The 25356-nt window shown below is 40.5% G+C and overlaps 1 protein-coding gene and 1 long non-coding RNA gene across 3 annotated transcripts in view; one reads left to right on the top strand and one right to left on the bottom strand.

Annotated features, from left to right (window-relative positions):
- LOC148317218 (retinoic acid receptor alpha) overlaps nt 1-25356 on the bottom strand; it is a 183206-nt gene that overhangs the window by 138052 nt on the left and 19798 nt on the right. The window contains exons 3-4 of one of the 2 annotated variants that reach the window (XM_088284077.1): nt 11216-11605; nt 7784-7911 (exon numbers count right to left, since the gene is read on the bottom strand). The gene's annotated coding sequence lies outside the window, so the exon portion shown is untranslated. The remainder of the gene's footprint in view (nt 1-7783; nt 7912-11215; nt 11606-25356) is intronic. The other variant, XM_088284076.1, reaches the window with a different exon arrangement.
- LOC148317219 (uncharacterized) lies at nt 19510-19887 on the top strand. The gene is made up of 3 exons (XR_015840017.1): nt 19510-19599; nt 19689-19715; nt 19828-19887. It is a non-coding gene; the product is annotated as an uncharacterized LOC148317219 (long non-coding RNA).

Here is a 25356-nt window from a genome sequence, read left to right as displayed (position 1 = left end):
ACAGCTTCTCTCAGAAGAATTCAACCACATTTCTGTGTCAAAGTAGAAAAGGAGTCCACCACTGGCAACCAGATGCCCCGTGTTTATGACACGGACAAATATTGGAATCCCTAAGTGGAAAAACATGTCTTGCTGGCACACGGCAGCAAGCGGCAAAACGTTACATCATTTACACGATTTAATGAGCACGGCCTGGGTTGGATCACAGGTTTAAATAGTCAGCAGTGCCAACATAAAGCCGTGTATTTCATGCGTCATGAGCGGGGCTTATAATTTGGTTTCATTCAAAAGGAAAACAATGGATGGAGGATGAAGACACTTTGGTTGTGGTTAAAGGGGAGGCTTACGCCTAATGAAAGCCAGGCAAGGTATCGGAACACAGGCAAGCCACAGAGCTATGGCTCAGTCACACTCATATTCACATGGAGGAAATGACAAAGAGGCCATTGAGAGCAGGAACCAGATTTGGCTCAAAGTTATCAGAGTCACTCCACCCCCGCGACCCAAGGGGGGCGGCCTGACAGTGGCCCGCTAAATTCGCTAGACAAGTGGACAGAGTTCTTGGGCTTGGTGCCAAACAAGAATGAGAAAATGCCGCTGGCATGGGGGCACAAATAACAAACGCTTATGCAATAAGCATCCATCGAATGATTTCATAATTAAAACAAACACAGCCGTATAGTGGGCAATTAAAAACAATAACATGCGCTCTGCTACTGGACGTGATTACGCAAATTAAACAAATTGGAGCTGACATTTGAATGTCATTTCCCAGACTCAGATTTAAACTGAATTTTACGACACCAATACAAAATAAAGAGTATTGTCCTCTGAATAAGGCAGCAGAATTATTTGGTGCGATATTCACAATCAGGGCAAAAAAATAAATAAATCTTCACCCCAGACTCACAGTGATCATTTTCCACATAAAATAATGTTACTCCTTTCCCAAAATTCCGTATCAAAATAAGTTGACACGTGGCAGCGAGTCAGGCGGAAAGGTTGCATCATGTCTCACTTTTAAAAATAAGATAACGTACAATGCGTCTACTGCAAAGCAAAACTAACTGACAAACCACAGCAGCATGTCTACGATCGACAAAGTATCCATGCTTGCTATCTTACCATCTCACCTATCATAAACCGGAACAATATGAACTCGAAACAAGACGATTCTTAATATCGCAGATATTATAGTGTGAAATGTGAGGATGACATTCATCATAATCATCAATTGATTAGTAATTTTCCCCGTAGTCGATCCCTACTTCAGACATGAGGCTATGCAGAAAAATGTATCCGGTATATTCCGATCCTAAAAAAAGTAGACAAGGTAAAATGGGAATGGCTGAATGCAAGTCAAATCACCGTGGAATACGGAGCCCGGCGGGAACGGAGTCAACACATTTCATACATGTAAGGTCTGGAAACAACACACTTGGGGCACGCGCCTTCATTTAGATGAAAATGCACCTCGACATGAGGAAATAAAACCATTTTTAACCCCCCTCTTGCTACCAGGCGGCCTCCTGTAATGTGCCCGGTCAATGGACTGTGGGTCTATTCAACTGCAGACAGGCCTCAGCGCAGCTATAAATAATGTAGGGCAGCTCGCATGAAACCCTAATCACCATTGTGCTGTCACCCAGCAGACAGGACCGCTTGTTTAATTTACTGCAACACATCTGTCTCAGTTCTGCCCAATTTAATTCCACAATTTCAATGAGCAACTTCTCGCGCTATTGATCAATATCCTTTTCTGCCAATGCCATGAATCAACAAAAGTGCAATCTTCATACATCTTGCTCTGTGCCAGAGTGTGTACGTACTAATGGCTTTGTACCAAACCGGTGTCATGCAGCGAAAGCGAGATGTGAAAACAACAAAGGCGAGGCTGCGACGAAGCCATCAACACTCAATAACCACACCTCATTATCGGTCATATTCCACGCACTTCATTACATTACGATACCATTAGCATGGCGGCATTTGCATACGGCAGTCACCTCTTTATGGCCGCTGCTGATCGTAACGGGCGGCCATATGCCGAACGATATGCGCCGTTACAAAAAAATGATTACCGCAAGACAAAGAAGTGCGGGGAAAAGGGAAATTATGTTGGAATACCAAACAAACGAAGGAATGCAGCGACACTGATTGTAAATGACAATTTACAAGCGGTGTTCAAATCCTAGAAATGTATGTCCAGAATATTTGAAGGTAAGTACCTCAAGCATTCACAGGAGCGCTTTCATGGAATACACTGACGCACACGGGCAATCATTTCACTGAATTGTATGAGGTGGGTAATTCGGGTTTGCCATCCACTTCCCCCAGCTGCAAGCAGAGAAATCCAGCCATCCAAAAGGCTCTTCAGTGCAACTTGACAGTGATAAGGCCTGATGGCTCATCACCGAGTCTGGCTGCACGGTGACGACAGCCCACACAGACAAAATAAGTGGCTCACTAGCTTTATAGCCTTGACGATCACGAGCCAGGGCAGCAGTGCAGTACGGGGGGGACGAATAGGGCGAGCCGTGCCACGGAGGACATGCTAGCTGCCGCGGCTAGCACCGACTCATCTTCGTCCGGGACCATTATCTCCCCCGCCGCCGTGCTCACTCGGCGCTGATAAATGCGGCGCGCAACTTGAGCTAATGTGCAAGCAGCTGCAACTGCACCAGCTGGGTAGCGCCGTCAACTGCCACACACTCCCACACGGGAGGCACAATAGAGAGGATATGTTCCACCAAAATCAGTGTTGGGATGCGTTGCGTTGTGTCGTGATTTGAAACTGAGCATGGAAAGGAGCCTCCTGTGTAATGTTTTTGCGAGGTCTTATAGCGGCTTTACAAGGATGAAGGATATTATAATGCAGACAATAACCATCTAGTGGAAACATCTTCCTCTTTAGTACGTGGCCCAAATCTCAAATTCCATTGAATATTAAAAATTCATGGCCCTTTTTTTCTTTCTGGTTAGCCAAGATTATGTCATTTCTATGCCTAACTAAAAGTCAACAGCAACTGACTGACTTTTCCTTAACAAGGATTCGTCAATTACTTGTTACTTTAGTAATATTGGAGAGGTATGCTCGTCAACATCCAAGCTATGATGTCATGTTGCTCTTCATTAGACCGCAAACTTGTTGAGACTGAATCAGCAGCACCTACACTGCACAAGTTGCAGCCAAGTATTGCGCTGCACTTGTTTTTGCCTCAACTGCATCAAAACATCATTTGAGCAATTCTGCTGATCTGTGTCATGGCGTCTCTAAGAGTTCAAATTCTTCAAGGATTTTGTATTGTTTGTGATATGTACAACACTGCCTTTGGAGGAGAAATTGAAAAGTAATAAAAGAAAGTCTGACAAATAAGGTTACGGGAGTTTTTCCTGGTATGTAAGTGACTGTCGCCAGCCCAAGTGTTTCCAAATAAAACTACTAACAGGCCCCGAGCTTCACGCTCCAAAGCCGACTGGCTGATTTCGAATCCTGGGCGAATCGTCGGACTCACAGCAGCGTTGAGTGAACTCGTAAATACAGTGTGGGTCTAAAACGTAATCCGACAAGCTGTCCCTCAATTCAAAGTGTGAGCGCATGAAGATTAGGGAAGACGACCTGAAAATGAGTAAAAGGAATACGTCATCTGTCAAAGTTAAAGTCTGTGTCCGAAGGGGAAATGAAGGGAAATAGAACAGAATATTTATTAAGATGGTGGAGGGTAGGTTAATATAATCGCTGATGTCCCTCACTAATCGTCTTCCGGGAAAAATAACTACACACCATTATTTTTTGCATTTATGAGGTTGCGGCGCAGCCTCAATATCAAGCACTCAATCCCGTGCAAAAATATAAATATTAGTGTCGTCAGACAGTCAAGCAGGCCAGACAGAAATGACTGGGACCCAGCCCGGCTGGATTTAAGAATGCCCGGTGGGCTTGCGAACAGAACCAGCCAGACTGTCTCTCCCTCAAGAGTTGTGCAGGCACTCTGTAGAAGCAATTGATACCATTGTTTTACGGGTCGGATGTGGAAGGAGATTAGAAAGCAACAATAGAGTTCTTTCACTGGAAATTGCAATCATCATGCTGGGGGGTGGGGGGGGTGGATTTTATGTATGAAAAAAACAAAACAAACAATGACTGTTTTTGATGCCGCAATAAACAGTGTGACATAGGCCTTCACGTGCCAAGTGGTTGACTTTGAAAAGAAACAACAGGCCACTTGGTAAATACATTACGCAAATCACGTGAGACCGCATAAAAGAGAACCACTCGGCTTTTGCTTAATAGTTGCTCATCTACAGTGGTGCCTTGAAATATGACTGTTTTCAAACGACGAGATTAGACTCGTATCCCAAGGCACCACTTGAGTGCGGAATGTTTTCGTGAGAGGATCTGTTCCGCTGACAGGAAAGCAATACAACAACTCAACGCAAATAAATGTGTCAATGATTTCAAGGTCGACCAAAGCAATTTATGCCGTGAAACGCAGTCCCAATCAATAAAAGGATAATGTGTTATATGGGTCTTTATCTCAACCTCATTAGGGGAAGAAAAAAAAAAAAGGAGACGAAACGTGGCCTGATTCTTGAGGCAAATTAACATAGTTGAAGAACCTAAAATATCACCACCAACGATCCATTCTGGGACACTTCATCATGAGACATGCAATGGAGAGATAAGCGATGGAAACACAGCATTATTGAAGACTGGAGTGGTGTATTGATGAGCTTTGAATACCAGTAAATGGACACGTTTTTATCTTTAAGGCGAAAACTATGGAAATTATCTGGCACCTTCTAATTTGTGGATGTGAGCCTCGAGCTGTAAATATGCTTTACGGTTTGATAAAGTAATGTGGAAATGGAGAGGAGATTAGCGTCATTTCCGCTGATATAATGCACCAGAAACGTATTATATAATTTACAGTATGCAAATGTCGGCAAGAGAATTTGCCCTTTGCACATATATAAAAGTTTATGGGTAGCTTTTCCTTCTCTTGGTGGGATAAAATCGAAATGCCGTCATCGGTTCCGGTGAATCTTTGTAAACCAAAGGAAGATGTAATTTTAGCTCGGGGATCTCTTTCTTAAATGAGTCTTTTTCTTCTTTTAATTTAATGTTTACATGCACTGCGGTGTCAAAGGTCCTGGGACAGAGCACATGTGATTATGTGTGAGTTTAACATTGCTGGGAAATATGTGGTATCTTATAATGCCGTTGATTTGGGGTGTTTACAAAAGCACAAATGTTAATGGTATTATGTTGCTTTTGGGTAAAAAAATAAAATAAAAGATATTTTTTGAGACTCATACTCAGCTGTTAATGGGTCAACTGTATTATCTCTAACGTCACAAAAAATGTATTTGGAATTACAGATTAATCCATAATATAGCATCATAACAATTACAATATATATACAATATAAAAATACCTTTACTTGCCTAACCCTGTATAATTAAACCAGGCTTTATATTTAAATGCATATTTCGCGGTTAATTGGGAATAGTGAAAAAGAAATCATCTCTATTACATCATTGCGACCCCCCTGACATGATTCCAACCATCTAAATAATTGTTGCACAACAAATTTAACTTTACAAATGCAATATATACATATATACACACACATACACATATACACATACATACATATATGAAATATAGAACAAAAAAAAAATTCTTAGGTAATGTCCTAAAAATAACCAACCACGAGTTATACTGGCCAGATTATTACTTGGAAAGACACAACATTCTTTCAACGTGTGCTTGGATAACCTCGCTGGCCTCGGACCACTTTGCAAGCAACCCTCTGCATGCTTGAGGTGAATATCAAGCGTGAGGTGTCCTGCCGCTTTAAGGCCAGGATGAAACCATGTTATTCTACCAGCCTGACCTAATTGCGCGCTCGCTCTGCTGACACGAACACTGGGAGCAGTGCACTCTGACACGTAAAGATTATTTAATACCATCAAAGCCATAAAAAGAGGAGTAGAATGAGAGTTAAAAGGGACGCGAGTTAACCCTCGCGTGTCTAGCCCGGGACGTGTGGGCCAGTGAAGCATGTGGATCGTGGCGGCTGCGAAAAATGATGAAAAAAAAAAAGAGAATCAGTATGCACAAGTGGGCCTGCCTAAGTGCCGCCGGCAAACATGAGTGGAGCTCTCACATCTCAACATCACAGACTCTACTCCTCTTCCAAAAAAAAAAATAAAAAAATCCCACTCGGCTACAGCTACATTCTCTTGGTATCAGCTCCCGCCCTTCTTCCCTCTCACTTTTCCCACACTCACCCCAGTCCCCGAGGCACTGACGACGTCATCGGACACCACAGCCAAACCACTGTAATATAGCAATTTATTTCTACTTACTCCAACAAAGTCGGTCCTGTTTCATTTCGAGCAAAGCTGCCGCACTAGCGTGAAGCTACACTGCCCCTTAATGACCTACTACAACATTGTAAGATGTGATGTCAATTTATTCGTTATCTTTCAGTATTGCTGTGAAACGTCACCAAAAACAGCGGGATTATGATGTTTAAACATTTAGATAGAATCGGATAGAATCTGCGGTCCCTATTACTAACACCAGTACCACCAATGAGTTTTCAGGAGTTCAACTTGTTTGAACTGTTTCATGCAATTAACTACTATTGGAAATACACGGGCTACATTTACATGGACACATTTATTTGGATTAAAAACCCGATTGCAATTAAAAAAAAAAAAAATTCACGTGGGAATATTCTGACCCAATTAAGCCCGTTCCGATCTGGGTTTAATTCCGAATGAGTGGGATGGTTTACATCGATTGATAACACGATTGGCGTGCATGAAAACACTTCCGAAATTTCGTAACAAATCTTCTTTACCGCGCATGTGTGTAAAGTCAGCATACAAGATTCTGTTACTCCCGGAAGCTAGTAGAAGCAGAACGAGCAAAAGACATGGCGGGTGCAAGACGGAAATGAATAGTGCGGTCTGGAGGATACTTTGCATCTCCGATAAGAAATGTTAATTCAATGTAACAGGGCTAGTGGGAAAAATGTGCAAAATAAGCCGAACGTTTGAAGCAGAAATGGACGGAGTGGTGTTTTGTTGACACGGATGTCGCAATGACTGTCTTCTTTTTCTAGTCCTATTTCCAGTATGTTTGGTCAATCTGCGCATGCCAGTGTAATTTGTGACTCTATAGCAGGGGTGGGCAAACTTTTTGATCGGCCACAATGGCTTCTAAAATTTGGCAGAGGGGCCGGACCAGGAGCAGATGGATGGAGTGTTTTAGTAACCTCACCTCATCGGAGAAAATAAATGTAATTTTAAATGAAAGTGAACAAAAGCATTACAACAATATATGTGTCTTTGAAAAACCACATTATTTAGAAAATAAAACATTAACAAGGTTTATTCATTTAATTTTTTTCAAGTTCAGCGGGCCAGATTAAAACGTTCAACGGGCCACATGTGGCCCCCGGGCCATAGTTTGCCCACGCCTGCTCTATAGTGTGGCTCTATTTTCGTATGAACGGCAGTTTATTTGATTTTTTTTGGTCCCCTAAAAAGCCAACATTAGCAAATTAGGAATATGTGCAGGTCAAAAGAATCCTCCCAAACTAACGATTTGCATTTTTAACGATAGCGAACCTCGGCATATGAGGCTTTCAGTGAACACAAAGAGCTCCCAAAATAGCAGATTTTGACAGTGCGGGGGCAGGACGGGGTGGAGGTGTTTACCATTAAACAAGCTCTGGGTGACATCTCTGTAGGGAGCGCGTCTCACCTGTCAATGCTTGGTGTGTTTGTGCTGCATCGCCACTGCTTTGGGCTTGTCAAAAGCAGGCGAGCGGGTTGCCGTGGCGAGCAGACGTGTCGACCACTGCAGGCCAAATTAAACCAAACCACCTGTCACTGTGAGAGAGAAAAAAAAAAACTGAGAGGGGGCTTTTCCACACAAGGCTCCATCCAAACTTTTGCCGCCAGTTTATAAAACGGTTTCAGCGATTGCTTCTTGTTTTACGCTAACGAGATCAAGCTGCATAACAATGTCACAAAATGTCATCGCCTCTCAGCGGTGAGATTTTTGCCAAGTGGGATGAGGACACAAAATAAACAAATGTGGTGAAAAAAAAAAAAAAGGAAGTGACAGCAGAGTTACTGACACGCTGCTGTGTGTTTAGAAGAGCGACACAATGTCCGGTGGTGGAGAAAAGCGAGAGAGACAAGGCAGGGCAGTCGGAAGACATGAGTGGGCACTTCCAAGTGTGACACAGACGCCACCCTGATGACACATTCAGTCCAATGTGATAACCAAGACGGGTGAGGCCTCAAGCTGGCACAGAGAGACCAACTATTTTCTGTTGATGCATGTCAGAGGCTCAGTTGAATTAAGTTCACTTGTTTCCAGAAAAAAAAGTTTTGACAAGAAATGCCAAATTTCTCAGCTCAGTTTGAGAACATCAGCCGTCATCTCTCTTTCGGGACCTAGGTATTCTATATTCAAATGATCAATATCATTAAATATTTATGGAAAAACACTTCTGCTTGATTATTGAATAAACCCCAAAAGTGTTCCAAGAATTTTACAAACTTTGGTCCAATCACATTATTTGTAGGGCAAGACAGATTATTTTTTTTTCTAGTGCAGTTGTTGATAACCAATAACCAATCTGATACATAAAAATAAAAGAAAATGAAAATAAATAAATAAATAAATAAATATATATATACACACACAATTAATACTTATTTTTGCATCTACACTGCAATTATTTTTTTTTTTGCCCCAATTCACTAACCTGCGCGTAACGTAACGTGATCGAAGTATGTTAATGAGGCAACCCGCTTAGGCTGTGCAAATGCAAACTTAGACATGGCAATGCCCTTTCGTCAGCCAATTCTGTCTGAAAGGGTCAGGCGAACAAATGTCTGTGCTGTTTTACTTTTGATGCGCCAATTTACTGGGAATGCAGTGTGCAAGCGGCACAATATTTTGGTCACCGCAGCTACAGTACACGAGAGGGTCAAAATGCACAATGGCGCACTGCAAATACGCTGTGCTGCAGCACACTACTGTGCCACGGGAAATTATCCAATTTTACTCAATTGGTTCCAAACAATCCTCACCATTTTTCATCTATCTATACCAGCAGCCTATGGTGACAGGCATAAAAATGACATGCTCTCAGACGGTACAATAAAGAAAAACAATAATGAGCCGAATGAGGACATCACTATTGAAAATGAAAGGATGAGGTCGACAAAATGCTTTTTAAATCCAACAGTGCCTTCATAGTTACGTCCATGACACAACGTGTAACTATGCATGACACCCACGAGGAAAGGTGACAGGGTAGGAAAACCCTCACAGACACTAAACTTCCCAAAATATGACAAGCTGTCAACCACATCTTGTCTGAATGTCACAGGCTGTCAGAGGAAAAAGGGGTGGGGTGCATGGTGGCAAAGAGGAAGTGGGCTGAGGTGTCACTTAGTATGTGGTATGAACATTACAATTCAATAAATCAAACGTCACACGTGGATACGGCGTGTGAGGTGAGGCATGTAAACACAGCAGAAGTGCTTGTTACACTCGTTACAGCTTTGAATTGAGCTTAATAAGATCCCACCAGACTATAATCTGCACTTTTTACAAGACGCAATTTTACAAGATATAACACTGCCGGCTTGCGATGCTGCGGGGAATCTGCAGCAAAGCTAAAAACAGTGCTGACATTTCATTTGCCAGAACGCTGACACATTGGCAGGCTTTAATCCAGGGTGTTAACAAATTGCCCGTAATTGGGATTCAGAGCCAAGTTACTGATGGAAGAGTGGTTTACTTTTACAATTCTCACTCAATGATTGTATTAAGTCTGAGTGTGAATGGTTGTCTTTTGGGATGCACCGATACTGGAACCCAGCACTCGTACTCACCCCGATACTACGTCACCCTAAACTACTTTACCAGCCTTGTTGTATACTTTCCTCCCTGATCTTGCAGTGTGGAGTTTGGCAGTACTTCAAAAAAAAAAAAGTCAACGTGCTTTTTCACGGTGTTAATTGAGACTTCTAGTTGAAGTTCACATAAAAACAATACAAGACAATTACACTTTGTGTATTTAAGTATCGAGTAGCTTGCAAAAGTCCGCTAGTTTACTGCTAACACACAATGCAAGACACTACAGACGGGATGACGAATAGCATCAATGTCACAATATAAAACTTTGAATAATAAACTATCCAAATACTGCAGCAACATCTTATAGAAAGATGACAAAACGCTCATAAGCATACAATCATTCTTGTCTGCAAATAAGATTTATTACTGCAGCTTTGCCACTATATCTTCCTTGTATCTTTCCATCAGATCTTTGTGGCATTATCTCACGTTTACAAGAAGTGTTCAATGTGTGTAAAAATTATTCCACGTCAAAAGCTGTGCTTTGAACATTTGATTGTTTGCAAAAGGGGCGTTATATTTGACTGACACTGATGCGTGACTGTTCAACAGATATCCATTTTTGAGGAAATATTTGATTGTCTTTTAAAAGAAATCGGACACCTGAGCGAAACATGTTCAATAAATTTGATTTTTTTTTTTTATACAATATTTGGTTAAGGGAAAACATATTTCATCAAAACTGCAAGGTGTAATTGCAATATCAATGTGGAACACAGGCACAGGGAGAAGATACAAATTCCATACAGGAATTGGCATACATTCAAACGCTGAACCTCAAAACTGTGAGGCAGACATGATGACCACCGTCGAATAATTTGTGTTAAATTTATTTCACTTTAAATAAAATATTGAAAATTTGAGATGGATAGGTGGATATATAGCACGATATGTATATTTTTTTTTATCTTATTTATGATTTTTTTAAACTAAGTTGAAGACTGTCAGCGCAGGAATACGTTACACACGCGCAGAACAAGCGTCCTCTATTTACCTTAGCATTCGTTAGAAAGCCTCCGTAATAGACAAACCTATAAACTCCACCTAATTATTATTATAATAAAAGTCCAACTAACGCTGTTTTTCACAATTTAAATTGAAGTCATACAGTAAACGAAGCTTTCTATTTTAAATAAAACGCACGTCAAATCACCGAGTGTCAGTCCGCAAGTACAAGTCCGCCAGGTGATGTAGGTCCCCGGCAATGGCCGCGTGTTGTCAAGTGTTGACAATCTGTCAAGTGCACAGAACTACCTGGGACCTGTTGGCTCCTCCTCGTCCTCCTCCTCCTGCTCCCTTCCGGTTCTGTCACGCAGCTTTGCACCCACTCCCGCTTGTCTCCTTCAAACTTTGCCGGCCGGGGCGCTTATCCTCCCGAGCGGCTCGGTTCGGTCCACGGACGAAATGAGAGCCAGTCAAGCTAGCCCCGGTTGGTAACCGCACGTTTTGGGACGAGTGGCAGCGAGCCGCGTTCGGAGAGCTCGGCGAGTTTGGCTCGGCTCTCGCGCTGGCAACCATCGGAGACACGCTCCGGCTCGGAAAGCCAACCCCGGCGTTGAGCCCGCCCCTTTCCTCTCATGAGGGCCAGTGGTGGAGAGTGAATGTCCTGCTCCTCTTTGCTCCACTCCAGATGTGCGCCACGTTCTGCAAGAATAATAATAATTATAAACCTAATTTCCCCATTCTCATTTTAAAGGAAACATAGTGCGTTTTATTTTCGCAATTTAAAGTGATACTACAACCAATTGAGGCTCTAAAATAAATTTAATATTTTGTCTATTAATTTAATAACTTATGATTTTAAAAATATAACAGCTGGCTGGCATGTTTATTGAACACATCAGGTCACGTGAGTATAAGCAAGAGGGTGACACAGGAGTGGATTTTCACTCCTGTCCCAACCCACTGCCACAAAAATAAAAATCCCATCTGTCCAAGTCCCAGACCATAGTTAAAAATATAAATAAATAAATCCTGTCCCATCACACTCCCAGTGAAAAGAATTCACACTCCTCTCCTGCTCTCATTTAGAATGACTCCCACGCCCGTACTACTCCCATTTTGGAGGTGAAGTCCATTAAAAATGTCTGCGCATCTTTTCAAAGTTCTTTTTTCCTCCTGGAAAATCCCGCTCCTGTCTGCTCCTGTGAACCTTCTGAACCTTTTATCCTATACCGTCCTTATCCCGAGTTAGACCCACTGCACAATGATGAACACGGAATGGAATACATCGAGTCGTGCAGGGGTGGGCAACTCAGGTCCTCGAGGGCCGCTATCCTGCACGTTTGAGATGTTTCCCTCCTGTAGCACACCCGATTCAAATAATCAAGATTATTATCAGGCTTCTAGAGAGCTTGCTGATGAGCTGATCATTTCAAGCAGGTGTGTTAGAGGAGGGAAACGGCTAAAACATGCAGGAAGGAGGCCCGCGGGGACTGAAGTTGTCCACCCATCTAACATTCATCTTGATGTGAAAGATGCAGCACCGGTTGGGATTTTGGTGGCACAAAATACACTTTTGTGAATGAGTGGATCAGGAAGTGCAGCGACATGGTGATCGTTCGCGACTTGCACGCGCTTGGACAGTCAAATTAATATGTGCTGCCCTTTGCACATGATGAAAGGAGTGCTGTAGTGGTCTGATATCTAATATTTGAGTATTAGTCAGGTCATATATATTTTTTTCCAAGATTAATTAATTACTACCAATCAAGTCAAATGTGTAAATTTATTATCAGAAGTTTATGCGATTAGCTGTTGCACTATTCTAACACTGCAGCTCTGCTTACTTTTTGGGTTTGACATGAAAACGCTTTAAAGAAAAGTGGTTCCTTTGCTCTGGAACTTCAATTAGCCGAGCTAAACATATGGGTGTGGTTACCATGTTAATTAGTCCGAATGTTTTGAAATAGTGGGTTGGTGGGCACAGAACGGCCCACGGATAGATTCGTTTTCCGAATGGTCAGATGACTGGGAATTACTTGGTTGTTGTTTAATTTCATGCTGGATGGGAAGGTCGGCTCTCCAGAGACTCAACTATTTATACACAAAGATTCAAAGTCACATTTTCCATAATATGTTTCCTTTAACATTCCCACAATCGCATTAGGTTTTGAGTCAATAGGCACAGGGTGATCGTGTGACTGTGTGCAGCGAGAAAATGTCAACAACGCAGTGCTGATTCAATGCGTGTTCCACTGTGGCCCATGTTGGCAAGCTGCAAAAAATTTATTGTATCACTCAAAATCAGAAAACGGAGAAAATAAGTCAGCGTGTGTTGAGACAGTCTAAAATACGGGTGGGGAAAGCTTAATTCACTGTACAAGCAATGTTTTAAATTATGGAAAATTGACTTTTTTATGTTTTGTATACAAACATTTGGGTCTCTGGAGAGGATGCCCACCCATCAAGTAGGAAATTAAACATCTGCCTCTGCCTTATGCAGACAGAGCCGACCACAAATTCCAAAATGTACGACACCAGTCATACAATATCCAAATTAAAGCCCTTTGTTCATAAAAGTTGGTCAATATCGGCTGTGGCTGAAAATCAAACCAAAAGGAATGGGAACAAAAGCCTGCCATGCAATTCTAAAAACAAATAAAACCTCAGAGGAACTGCCAGAAAGAGCCACAAATGCTCAAAATACATTAAAACATTTCAACATGCATGGCCATTGAATTATTGTTTTCCTGAATTGAATATGGTTCCTCATCCATATTGCTTCAATGCAAACAAAATGATGCGAGTTCTCAAAATAAGTTCCCAACGCCATTCCACTTTTTTTGTCATCTGGCCGGACTCGGAAGCCAAGAAACGATCACTGTGGCGCAGCAGGATGCTTGGCGAGCATTGTGGCGGTATTCAAATACCTGGGATGTGTTTTGCATTAAATTTTAAACAACCTGGTCCCTCCTCCGTTGCGTGACTGTGCCCGTGTCCTGCTGAGAGTGCCATTAAAGCCGAAAATATCCTCCATCACAGACTGTGCAGTGTGATTTTGTTACAACATGCCTTTGGCTTTTTGACCATTCTGTGGTGTTTTTTTTATATTATGATAAATAGACTTGCACAGTTGTTCTTTTTGTGCACACATTTGTCCAAAGATATGTTCAAACTCTTTGTCTGATGTCAGGTGCGTTTACTTGGTTTGTCAATGCTCAATAAGAATAAAACAAAAAAGCCAAAATTCAAAGCTGAACGATAGCTGAAAAAAAACAACGATGCTCGTAAATTGTGAGTGAATTAGTACAAATGAAACAATAAACCGAAGTTATGTCATCATATTTTGTGGAACAGATTTTTTTTTTTTTAACCAGAAGATTAAGCATATGTTAAACTAGGAAAGCCACATATACTACGTCTTTGATCAACAACACAAGGTTTATGTTAGCTAATTTACTTCAGCTAGCATCACGAGTTTAAAAAGTATTATGATGCCTCCACAAGTGGTTAAGAATAACCACCGGTGCACTTTCTATCACTTTATTGAACAGATGTAAGAAAACATACACGAAACAATCACATTTATAAACAAGTTGCCCCCAGTCACGTCGAGTGACTCAACAATGCTAAACCGTTAGCCAGTTAGCAACCAGTCACCTCTACACACTCATTGAGCAGGCCAGGCCCCGCCTTTTAAAGCCATACACACTCAAAGTCACAGGTGCTACAGTAGAACGTGAGGATGTTAACCCCAAGTGGGCAAAAATATTACCTGTATCTCACATGTACATTGCTTAAATAAAAAAAAAATTGCATTATTAAATACAGAGTACCATATTAACCAATAGGAAGACTGGTAGAATACCAGACTAAAAAAAATATTTAAAGATAATCCAAAACGGGGAGGCAAATAAAAAGCAAAATTTGTTTTGAATTATGTTGTCAAAATCAGATTATCTATGTGGGAAAAAAAACTGATTTTCTCTCCAGCTCGTATCATATCGATATGTCCACAGTGTGTGCGCAAGCGACAGTGTCCGCCTTGTTTCCTTTGCCGTCTTAGTGGCTCTTATGCTGTGAGTGGCACTAAGCTGTGTCAGTTGTCACACATCACCACGTATGTGAGGAATGCGCCGCTCGAGGGGGTGGAGGAGAGTGGTGGGGTGACAGGGGACACACAGGCATGCATACAAGTCATGTAATGTTGATGCTAAAAGTATACGCTGGTAGAAGCGGCTGCTATGATAACAGAATTCTTGAACAGACGTCTTATTTTGCCAGCGTCCGGCGATGTCAATTCTGGTGTAGTGTTGGCAGTATGTTTTCATGTCAACTGACATCACTCAATGGGAGGATTTTGTATTGTGTGCTGTCATGATATGGTGAGTAAGGCTCAGCTGCAGCCTCATCTTGTCGCCGGATTTGCACTGTGAGTTCGTGGGGTTGAATCTTAATGGCTTCCCAGAAGAGCTGAACCATTTTGTAAATTTTTTTTTAATAATAATAATAAAAATAAATAAATAATAATAATGATTAAATAATAATTAAATGATTAAATAATAATTGCATGATAATAATAATAATAATAATAATAATTGCAATTTTGTAATTTAATATGCAATGTTTTTTCAAGGTCGTCTTCCCATGTATTTTTAACAAACGCATGCAACAAATTAACCTTTATTACAATTATTATTGGACTTGGACTGAAATAAAGGCAAATGAACCACGAATTCATATGAAAGACCATTTATTTATCTCCTTCGTCCAGAGGAGGCAATTTACTAAACACGGTGACTTAAGCGTTCACGATAACTTTACAAAATTCTACCAAACAAGTGTGACGTAAAAATAAATTAAAAAAAATTCATGACGCAGGTTACAACAATACTACAAAGAAATTGTGTCGCTTTATCACTTTAAATTTTTTACATTATATGAAACGATTTATAAACGAGTGGACTGCAATTCTTAAGATGCAAATTTACCTAAGCTGTAAAAACATGTCCATATAATAATAAAATAAAGCCTACCGACTGACCGAAATGAAGCAATTTCGTTTTCCCAAATTGCATCCTTCGTGACTTGAAAAGTTGGTTTGTTTTATAGAGACCTATAGCAGTTGGGTAAAGGGAAACAAAAACGAAGACTTGATTTGAATATGTTAATATGAAATAAGAAATGACTTCCCGAAAAAAAAAAATCAAATAAAGTATATCAATCAATTAATCTATAAAGTCATAGTTTGTGGTTTATATTAAAACTAAAATTGAAATTAAGATCATGTAAAAAAAAAAAAAAAGAAAATCTGGGTTAACTGTATTTTGCTATGCGCCGTGAATCTTTAAGAACATGTAAAATAGAGTGCAAAGTTTAATTGAATGCTTGACATAGACTACCAATATGCCAGCAAATCTTCAACTTGTCAAGCTTCAGTCGGTGGCTCGCGAGGCATTCGGTTCGCCTTGTGTCTGGCAACAGTACAAAGAAAGAAAATTTGAATTTGGACACGTTTCAAGGATCCGGGTGCTATTTTGAGAGAGCAACAAAGAGTGGCAGACGAGCCTGACAGCGGTGCGGAAGATCGTGTATGCACGTGGTACCTCGACGTACGAGCGATCTGCCTTTGTTGTTACTGTATTTGTTTTCTTTTCACTTTGACTTGCTCGCAATGACTTGATTTACAACATTGCTTGATCTCCAAAATTCCAGTCAAATGATCATGAAATTAATCAGATTTGTAAGTCAAGACATCACTGTTTTCTTATTAAAAGTGCATTGTGCTAATAGAGGTGGTGTTTCCTTTCAATTTGGCACCGCACGAAAAATTAAGAGTGAAAGGATGAAGGAGATTACTTTACTATCAACACATCATGTTCATTGGTTCAAAATACGACCGCAGATAGAATCCGGTTAGTTTTAAGTCAGGAGGGCGTACGCAATTATATCTTTGTGGCTTCGACAAGAATGTGCAGTGATGTTTTTATATGGTGAAAAAAAAAAAGGTCGGGCATCAATCACTTTGGTAGGGCACATACCTCGAAAACTACAGGGCTCTCATCCCGAATGATGTTCCTTATAAAAGCCAGTTTGCCATTTAAAATCATTCAATTGCACACAAATTAAAATAATCATGCATCAAGAATTATTGTGTTTTTTTTTTTATGGTTTTGTCACTTTGGATTGGCTATTGGTTACTAGGTAGAGTTCACGCACTTCAAGAGTATATGCCTTTTAGACTAATGGTTCTCAAATTGGAAAGGCACCATAAATATTGATTTTGACAATCCTGCCAGACTGTAATGATTAAAAAAAATAATTATTTTAAATAAATAAATAAAATCACACCATTGAGTCACCTGTCAAAAGCTGTCGGCGTGTCCACTAAATGTGCACATCGTCACGTAAATTTGGCAATAAAAAGTCATTTTCAAGAATGTATTTTTGTCCAATTTTTAGAGAGGCATCTCTTGATTGAAAATTTGTATTTTTTTTTACAAGTTAAAATATGACTTTTTTCACTCAATCCTTAATGACAATCTGACTATCTTACATTTTTATTCCGACAAAACATCTTTATTCTTGTAAAGATGATGGTGAAACCATGCATTGGTGGAAAGGAACAGAACAGGAAGTTGCCTCTGGTTGGGATCCCCTTCACCCCGAATCCAGAGTGGCCGCGGTATGTATAGTTTTGCTGCATGACTGTCACTGAGGGTCACTGTCACCGTCTCACGTTTCGCTTTACAAGGTTCCTTACACGATCCGCTTTGCTCCCGCCCCTGGAATGGCCTTGGCTCCCATTTACTCTCCTGTATGAAAGTGCAGAACTATTTCCAAAGAGTTGTAACACGAGCCGGCCCGATCAATTCTTTCACCCCCAGCATGGAGCCACATACCACATGTCACAGGGTGGCAGAGATGGAGAGGGGGAGTCCCTCTGTGCAGCCAAGGGAAACCTGACCAGCTCCCCTAATGTCAGTAAACAGTGGGGCATCGAATCCACCATGAGAACATGAGAGACTGGGAGTATTCTAACGTAGAATAATAGAGACGCTACGTTAATACAACCAAGAAGAAAGTGGAAATTTTGGCGCTTTTTTTTTTTTTTTTTTTGGTCAAATGCAATGCCCCCCCCCCAAAAAAAAGTCACTTTTTATCATATTTGTTAAAGCTTTCATTGACTAAACCTGACAGTAGTTAATCACCTAGTGCCATTTTGGACCATACATTTAATTTTTAATAAATGACGCCGGAGGAAAAACAACCAATCAGAGAAAGAAAGCGTGACCAACATCGTGTCAGTCATTTGCCGTGTACTCACAGTTAAACCCATGTACCCTCAGGCGGACCTTTTTCCTTGGACTTTAAGAGCTTTTTTTTTTTTAAACCATGATGGAATATCCATCTCTCCTGAGACAAAACAAGGTAGAACAGGTTACTGAAAGCATTGAGAACAGACATGGAATTAGCAACATTCCTGCTAGATAGGTCAGGTCTCCCTCTCCCTCCCTCTCCTCCCCCCCTCTCCCCGCATATCGGCGGTTATTATTAATAACTAGCAGCAGGAAAAGCGCGCCATATTGAAGCCTAGCCTCTTCAAGCACCCATCAAGCAAATCCAACTTTAGGTGTCAATCTTCCCTGGAGTTAGTGCGGCCCTCGTTGTGGCAAGCTTATGTAAAGAATTGTCGAATAACTTGGCGGTGCCAAGGTTTGGTGGTCAATCCCCATCCATAGTGAATTTTCATTCCTCCTGTCTGCCGCTGTCTGTTTAAAGCCGCATATTTATTTCAAACTCCAGACAGCGCACTATTCATCTCACTGTAACTCTGCTTTTATTAGTTTGTCATTCAAACTATAGAGGGAGGGGAGGCAAGCTGTCACAATACTCTGCAATAAGGCCGAAGGCCACAAAATAGTCTGAAAGCATGATAATAGCATAAAGATATATGTAGCTGAGTGAAGCAAAATGAGCGCATTGAAAAGCTACTTGAGTTTCAAGTTGGTCCTCCTTATAAGCGTTGGAGTGCCAGGATTAAGGACAAAATGGGGTACGAGTGCTGATGAGATTTCGTCGGTTGCAGGGAAACAGAAAGGCCCTGAAAAATGAACAGCACATAAAAAAAAAGGCAGAATAAAGTCAAGTAACACTCTAGCAACACCCAGCAGGGTACAAAAGCATGTTCCCAAACATTATACCACACACAGGGACATACCCTAAAAACATCCACATTCCTTGCCTATCACCTGCAAGAGCAAAAACCCATTATACAGTTTAATTTTCTCATTTTTTCCTCCCCTGGCTAAAACGGAGAGAAAAAAAAAAAGATTTTTCAAACCTCTGACAGCCGAGTCTTTCGCAGGATTTAGTCCATCTGAAAACATGTGGTAAGCCTTGTGGAATGTTTCAAATGATTCCCAGATGTGGCTCGCAGACAGGTTTAACCCATTCTTTTCCAGTTCAATGGCAGCGAGGAGGAACGGAGGACGCCTTGCATGGAGAAAGTCTGAGCCGTATGAAAAATGTTTAGCCCTTATTATCTCAAACTTTGTTGGGGCCCGCTGAGCTGTAACTTGAACGCAATTCGCCGTAAACGAAGCTAAAAATGTCATCTTATGCTGGATTACTCAGGAACGAGTGCAAAGGCATTGCTTTTTTTTTCCAGATGACTCAGCAATTGCAGGGTTCCGGTAAAGCACCACAAATCAATTTTATAACGAACAAAGTGACACTTTCTCACTGTATTGCTTTTTTTTTTTTTTTTTTTTTTTTTCCACAGAGCAACCAGCAAAATCACATCTCTCATGTAAGCATTCACTTACTGCCATTATTGAGATATGCATTCTGATCTGCTGCTTTTAGCTTGTGCGAGACTTTTTAATGACTTATTTTCCATCATGTTTGCACGCCGCATTAAGGTGCAGATTTTGAACTGTGGTGATGAATTATTGTTGCTGTAGGAACACCCCCAAAGATGGCAATATCAAGATAGGGAGGGCGGTAAGAGACCTGCCAAGTGAGCAGTTAGATATGAGCAACAAACTCATGTGAACCCATCCTCCTCACTGCTCCTTTCTCGCTCTCTCTCTCACCAGCCCAGCAATCTATGAAGTCGTTGGCCTACATACCCGTCAGCCTGCCAGCCAACCAGCACATTGGAATGGCTGGCTGCTCGCCAGTGAATTGGACTCCTATTATGTACAATCATAATGGACAGACGGAGTAAAGGCATTGTAATCAGAAGCTACTGCAGCTTAGGTTTTTTTTTTTCTTTTTTTAACAAGGAGAAACTTGCAATACACAGTCAGAATGCAAAAGTTCATTTTTGCTCACTAGCGTACAGACATAAACCATTTTGCGCCATCTTTCCTCATTGGACTGGTCAGCTGACTTTTGGTGCAAGGCGTGGGGTACTTGACTGCGGTTTTCATTATAGTTAGTTTGGACTTTTGTTTTTAAATTGTATTAGCTTTTGATAACCATTCATAGTTTTAATATCCTCAAAAATGCTTTGAGTGTACGTTTTATTAGATTTAGTATTGTTTTTTTGCCTATGGCATATTTGTGGCGTGTAAGACAAAAAGAAAAGTCACTAAGTCTTGCATAAAGTAAATTACAATTCACAAACTACTGTTCGACATTTAATACCAAATAGATTTTTTTTAAAAACTGACAGATCTGGTGTTGGATGAATAAATTTTTGCTAGAATTATAGTTTGTTTTACTTAGTTTTTCAAATATAAAATGTTTTAGTTTTTTTTTTTTTTTTAAAGCACTCGTTTTGTTTCATTAATGGAAATCCTTTTTCAATTTTAGTTGTAGTAATTAAAAACCAAACCATCCAGAGCTAATAAGTGTTTTTTATTTTTGTTCGTTCTATGTGTGTCACCATTTTGAAGCGAAAATTCAAACCAAAAAAAAAAGAAAAAAAAAATCACCTTTTCACACCCATAAAGTTCACTGCATTTCAAGAGTTGTGTGTGCTTTGTTGGACCAGCTTGACAATGATGGACCCCGAAGAGTTCAGTCCAACGAGGACCAAAGGAAAAAAACCGTCAAACCGTCAATAGGCATTCCTGGAACAGATGGTGTTCGACCTTAGTGGTTCCAGGTCCAGCCTTTCCCAGAAGCACCTGCTTCATCATCCCGACACAAGGATAGGACATACCATTGTGAAGAAAAATTTTGACTTCATTTCTACTTTAAATTAAAAAAAAATGGCCAACAGTTTTAAGAGATTTTTGAGGGACTCTGGAAATTTTGGGGCCCGCGCAAATGCCTGATTATAAGTGCGCCCGTGGCTGCATGATACGTGTATGAGCGCTTGTGACGGCTACAATCGACTAAGCGAGCTGCAGGAAAACAAGAAAACTAGCCCATAACATGGTAGCTGTCAGAGGAAGCGAGGCTGTAGCAGGATACTGTAGGCCATATGAGGCCACAGCAGGCTGGGAAAGCTTGTTACTGCTTTGAGCTTCCACATGTAAATGCACCGCAATACCACCCCCCCACTCCCACCTCCTCCTCTCCCTTTTAAGCGCCCCCTCTCCCACAAGCCTCCCTGAGGAAAAGAGCTGTGTTTTAAAAGAAGCGCAAACAGCTGCCAACTCATTTGCCGCTGCGTTCTCCCGTTTTCTTCTTCATTTTCTGAAGGAGAATCGAGACGTGCTTCATGTGGAATGGGTGTGGACATGCCTTCATATGTAAATTGACTAAAATGATGCAAAAGATATCATTTCATATTTATATTACCACCTTTTACAAACACTGGTTAAAGCTCTCTTAGGAACCGAGCCGAACTCTGACGATTCTATTTATTTATTTATTTTGTACACATATTACAACAAAACACAAAAATAATGACCGTTCAAACGTCCCCCTCTCAAAAAAAAAATAAATCAAATAAAAAAATGTTGTCAATTTTTCCTCTGTTGTGAAGTTAAACAAATACAAGGACAAAATGTTGTGAAACAGTCAAATGTTATGCCTGCAATTCTTATCTTCATTTTTGTGAGCTTTAACCAGGAAAATAGATTTATTTATTTATTTAATTATATAGATTTTAAATTAATCAACCAGTACATTGATTATCAAAATTGTATTCTGCCAAAAAGCCACATCGTCCTATGGATAAAAAAAAAAAAAAAAAAGCATATCAGTTGAGCTCTAATTTAAAGCCAAGAGATAAACTCAGTAAATATTTTTCTAGCAAGTGCTATAACAGTCCTGGCAGATAGTGCCAACGTGTATTTCATATTTAATACCGAGCTGTGATTCAGTTGCAAAATTCATGTGTGCACACAAACCGGTCTCATAACCCAGTCTGTCATTTGGTGTCTTTTGAGTCTGTCCCTGTTGCTGTCCAGGGACCCTTGTTGTCCAAACAAATATGCAGGTGGGCGTCGCTAGCTTATGGCAATATTTTTTTTATGGGTTCTGCGCTTGCAACTCCAAATCACGGAGGTCGCTCTACCACGGTGATGTTTTTCTCAGTGAGGAACTGTCAGATGCTCAGGGCATTATGATGGTGAATCAGCCATCAATTGTCCTGTCACAACTCTCATCTATTCTCACACACTAAATGAAGCAAATATTTTAGCGCAAATGATGACGCAACACATGTAGACAGACAATATGTCAATACTCACAGACATATATTCTTTATCCTTTACAATCAGCAAATATAAACAAATATTTGTGTATTAATATTTCTATTAGAGTCATTTGCACAAGTTATCTGTATATATGTAGTCATGCTGCACAACCTATTCAATTCTTTACAATCTGCTTATTAAAATTATTACTATCAGTTTTTATAAAGTACAATATGATAGGCTGCTATTTTTCTTGTTAAAAAAAGTGAATGGATTAAATTGGTCTCTTAAGGCACAATGTAGGCCTATAACAGTCCTGGAACTTCTCTGACAGACATAATTTGGTACATTTGTACCATTCGAGGAAGACAGGCTTGTTTTTCGGTGAATGGCTGTGGTAGGTTCCACAGAAATACAGGTGGATTTGTAAATAGCAAACCACAAATAGGCGGGGGTTCCATGTACCTGTTTTTTTTATAAAAGCACAGACCACAAAAGCATTGTTTGGGTTGTTTAATTCCTCATCATCGCTACCAGACAGAAAAGTAGATTTTGTGTGTAACGCCATGTGTTGCATGTAAAACATCTGGATTTAAACGTTTTTGTATGCAGATTTGTTGTGCGTATTTGTGAGCTTTATCAGCACAGGTGGGTGTTGTTTTCTTTTAAAATTGAGTCAGGCTAGCATTTTCCCCGGGGGTGTTGGTGCTTATGTGAAATTGAAATCAAATGACTGAAAGTGTTCTGGCCCCGTCCGTGAAGCTTACGGTGTTCTTGGCAAAAATCCGTCCGCTTCCATATTAGCTTCTGCTAAAGCTGGCACAGATGAACAGAAAACGGCAATGAATAAGATCCCCCTCCTGGGCATCAATCCTAAACAACCATGTCATATGATAATGTCCTGCCATAAAACATGAGACGTCTTTCCCAAACAGGCCCCTGGCAACCTTGTATCACACAAAATGTTCGAATATTCACGGAGTTAAGTTAAACCACCGCTGAATGTCCCACTTTGGAACACTGGGGTGCCAGATGCCAACATGTTCCTCTTCCCAGCATCTCATCATGAGAAACCCAGGGAGTATGTCCCTTTAATTAGGCCGCCCGTGAAAATAATGGTGCATTAATGACATTTCTAGGGGGGCCAATGAGCTGGAACAACAGAGGAAAGACTAAATCACAAATCAATTCCAACAAATGTAATTAAGGTTTAATTAGCCCCAAGGGTGCCCGCGGAAAGCCGTGCAGGGGCACAACACGGACTAGAGCTGGAGGGGAAGTGAAAGAGAAATTTCGGGAAAGGGGAAAAAAAAAAAAAAAGTAGCATCCGTGCGGGTCATGAATGGCTTCTGTTCTATTCCAGCAGTGTGGCGCTTGAGCAATAAAACAATATTAACCGGACAATGGTTAAAAATCATAGCTTCCGTATGCTAAATGTGTGGCTGTTGGCACGTGCCTGCTCTGCAGTTACCGATGTGGGGAGGCCAGATTTTAAAACGCTGCGTCGGGATGTGCTAATTCGCTCTAAAAACAGCAGCATGTACGGCTAAAACTCAGCGGCATTATGGTGTGGAAAAAAAGAAAGGAAGAGGGTCGAGGGAAAGAAACAACAGGGGGGAAAAAAGAAAACTTAAAAGAAAAAAAAAAAAAAAACACACAGGGAAGTTTGGAAAGGAGCTGGCTGGCCTCGCTGGATGCCAGATCACACAAACGCAGACTCCCACGCCAATAAATGAGCTTCATAAACTGCAATTAAAACCCTGGGCGCTAATTTAGTGGAAATAGAAGCCTGTAAAAAACAGTATATTAGGAAAAGGAGGTGAAGACTGAGAATGCAACGGATTTTCTTTGACACATTTTTTATTTTTGCCTTATTTTTGGGACGGAATGCCACCTATTTACCACAGCAAGCTCCTTTCTATAACTCCTTCACTGCAGTGGATATTTATATTCATCCATTGGAATCCAACTATTTAAGTGCAGATGGCACCAAGTACGTTTTCCAACGGTTTGTGTGTAAGATGGTCGGAAATTCAGATTTGTAAACCACTGGAATGACTTACACATTCCAGTAGATGGCAGAATTGCATCGCTATGGAGGTGAGATCAGCACAGCTTTTGAGCAGAAGATCAAGATTACCAAATGAATCTCAGCTTGTTATATGGTTAACAGCAAATTTTAATTACATTTATTTGGTTTTATGTGCTCCTTAATATATTTTTCACGTAGATTTAAATAAAATGTCTTTACTTTTTTTTTCTGTCACATCAGATTTTTTTCCTGCTTGTTCACAATAGACCTAGAAAATAGAAGGGGAAAAAGGAGAGTGAATTCAGAACCAGCGCAAAAAAAAAAATCTAAGTTTACCTGCATCTCTGATTAACCAATGTATTTCCAAATGTTCAGAGGGAGATATTTCAGTCAAGTTAGGGCAACTCACTCAAAGTATGCATATGTATGTCAAAAGAGTATATGTCACTGTTGATAGTAAAATATGCGTGTTTCAATTGGGAGTGGTGAATGTTGAATGCCATGTAAAAAAAAAAAAAAAAAAAAAGCCGCTGACGTTCAACTCAAGACAGTGTTGTGCGCAAACCCCGAATGTAGTGTGAATGGGATAATTCTTTACATTCTTTCAATCATGCTATTAGTGTATGCTTTTAAAAGTACAAATTCAAAAATTTGCAGAGAACAAATTGAAGTATCTCAAAGCACCACTGTAGATTTTTTTTTTTTTTAATTCAGTCAAAAATTTAAATAAGAAAATTATGTTACCCCATCTGTCCAGATGAAAATTCAAATGTGGTCATCCCTTCCTGCCAAACATTCCCATATCATTCCCTAGCTTGTTC

This window comes from Idiotropiscis lumnitzeri, chromosome 20 (genome assembly GCF_059441095.1).
Source record: "Idiotropiscis lumnitzeri isolate Australia: NSW breed Sydney's pygmy pipehorse chromosome 20, RoL_Ilum_1.0, whole genome shotgun sequence".
Classification (NCBI taxonomy): Eukaryota; Metazoa; Chordata; class Actinopteri; order Syngnathiformes; family Syngnathidae; genus Idiotropiscis; species Idiotropiscis lumnitzeri.
This window is presented reverse-complemented; position numbering and strand designations above follow the sequence as displayed.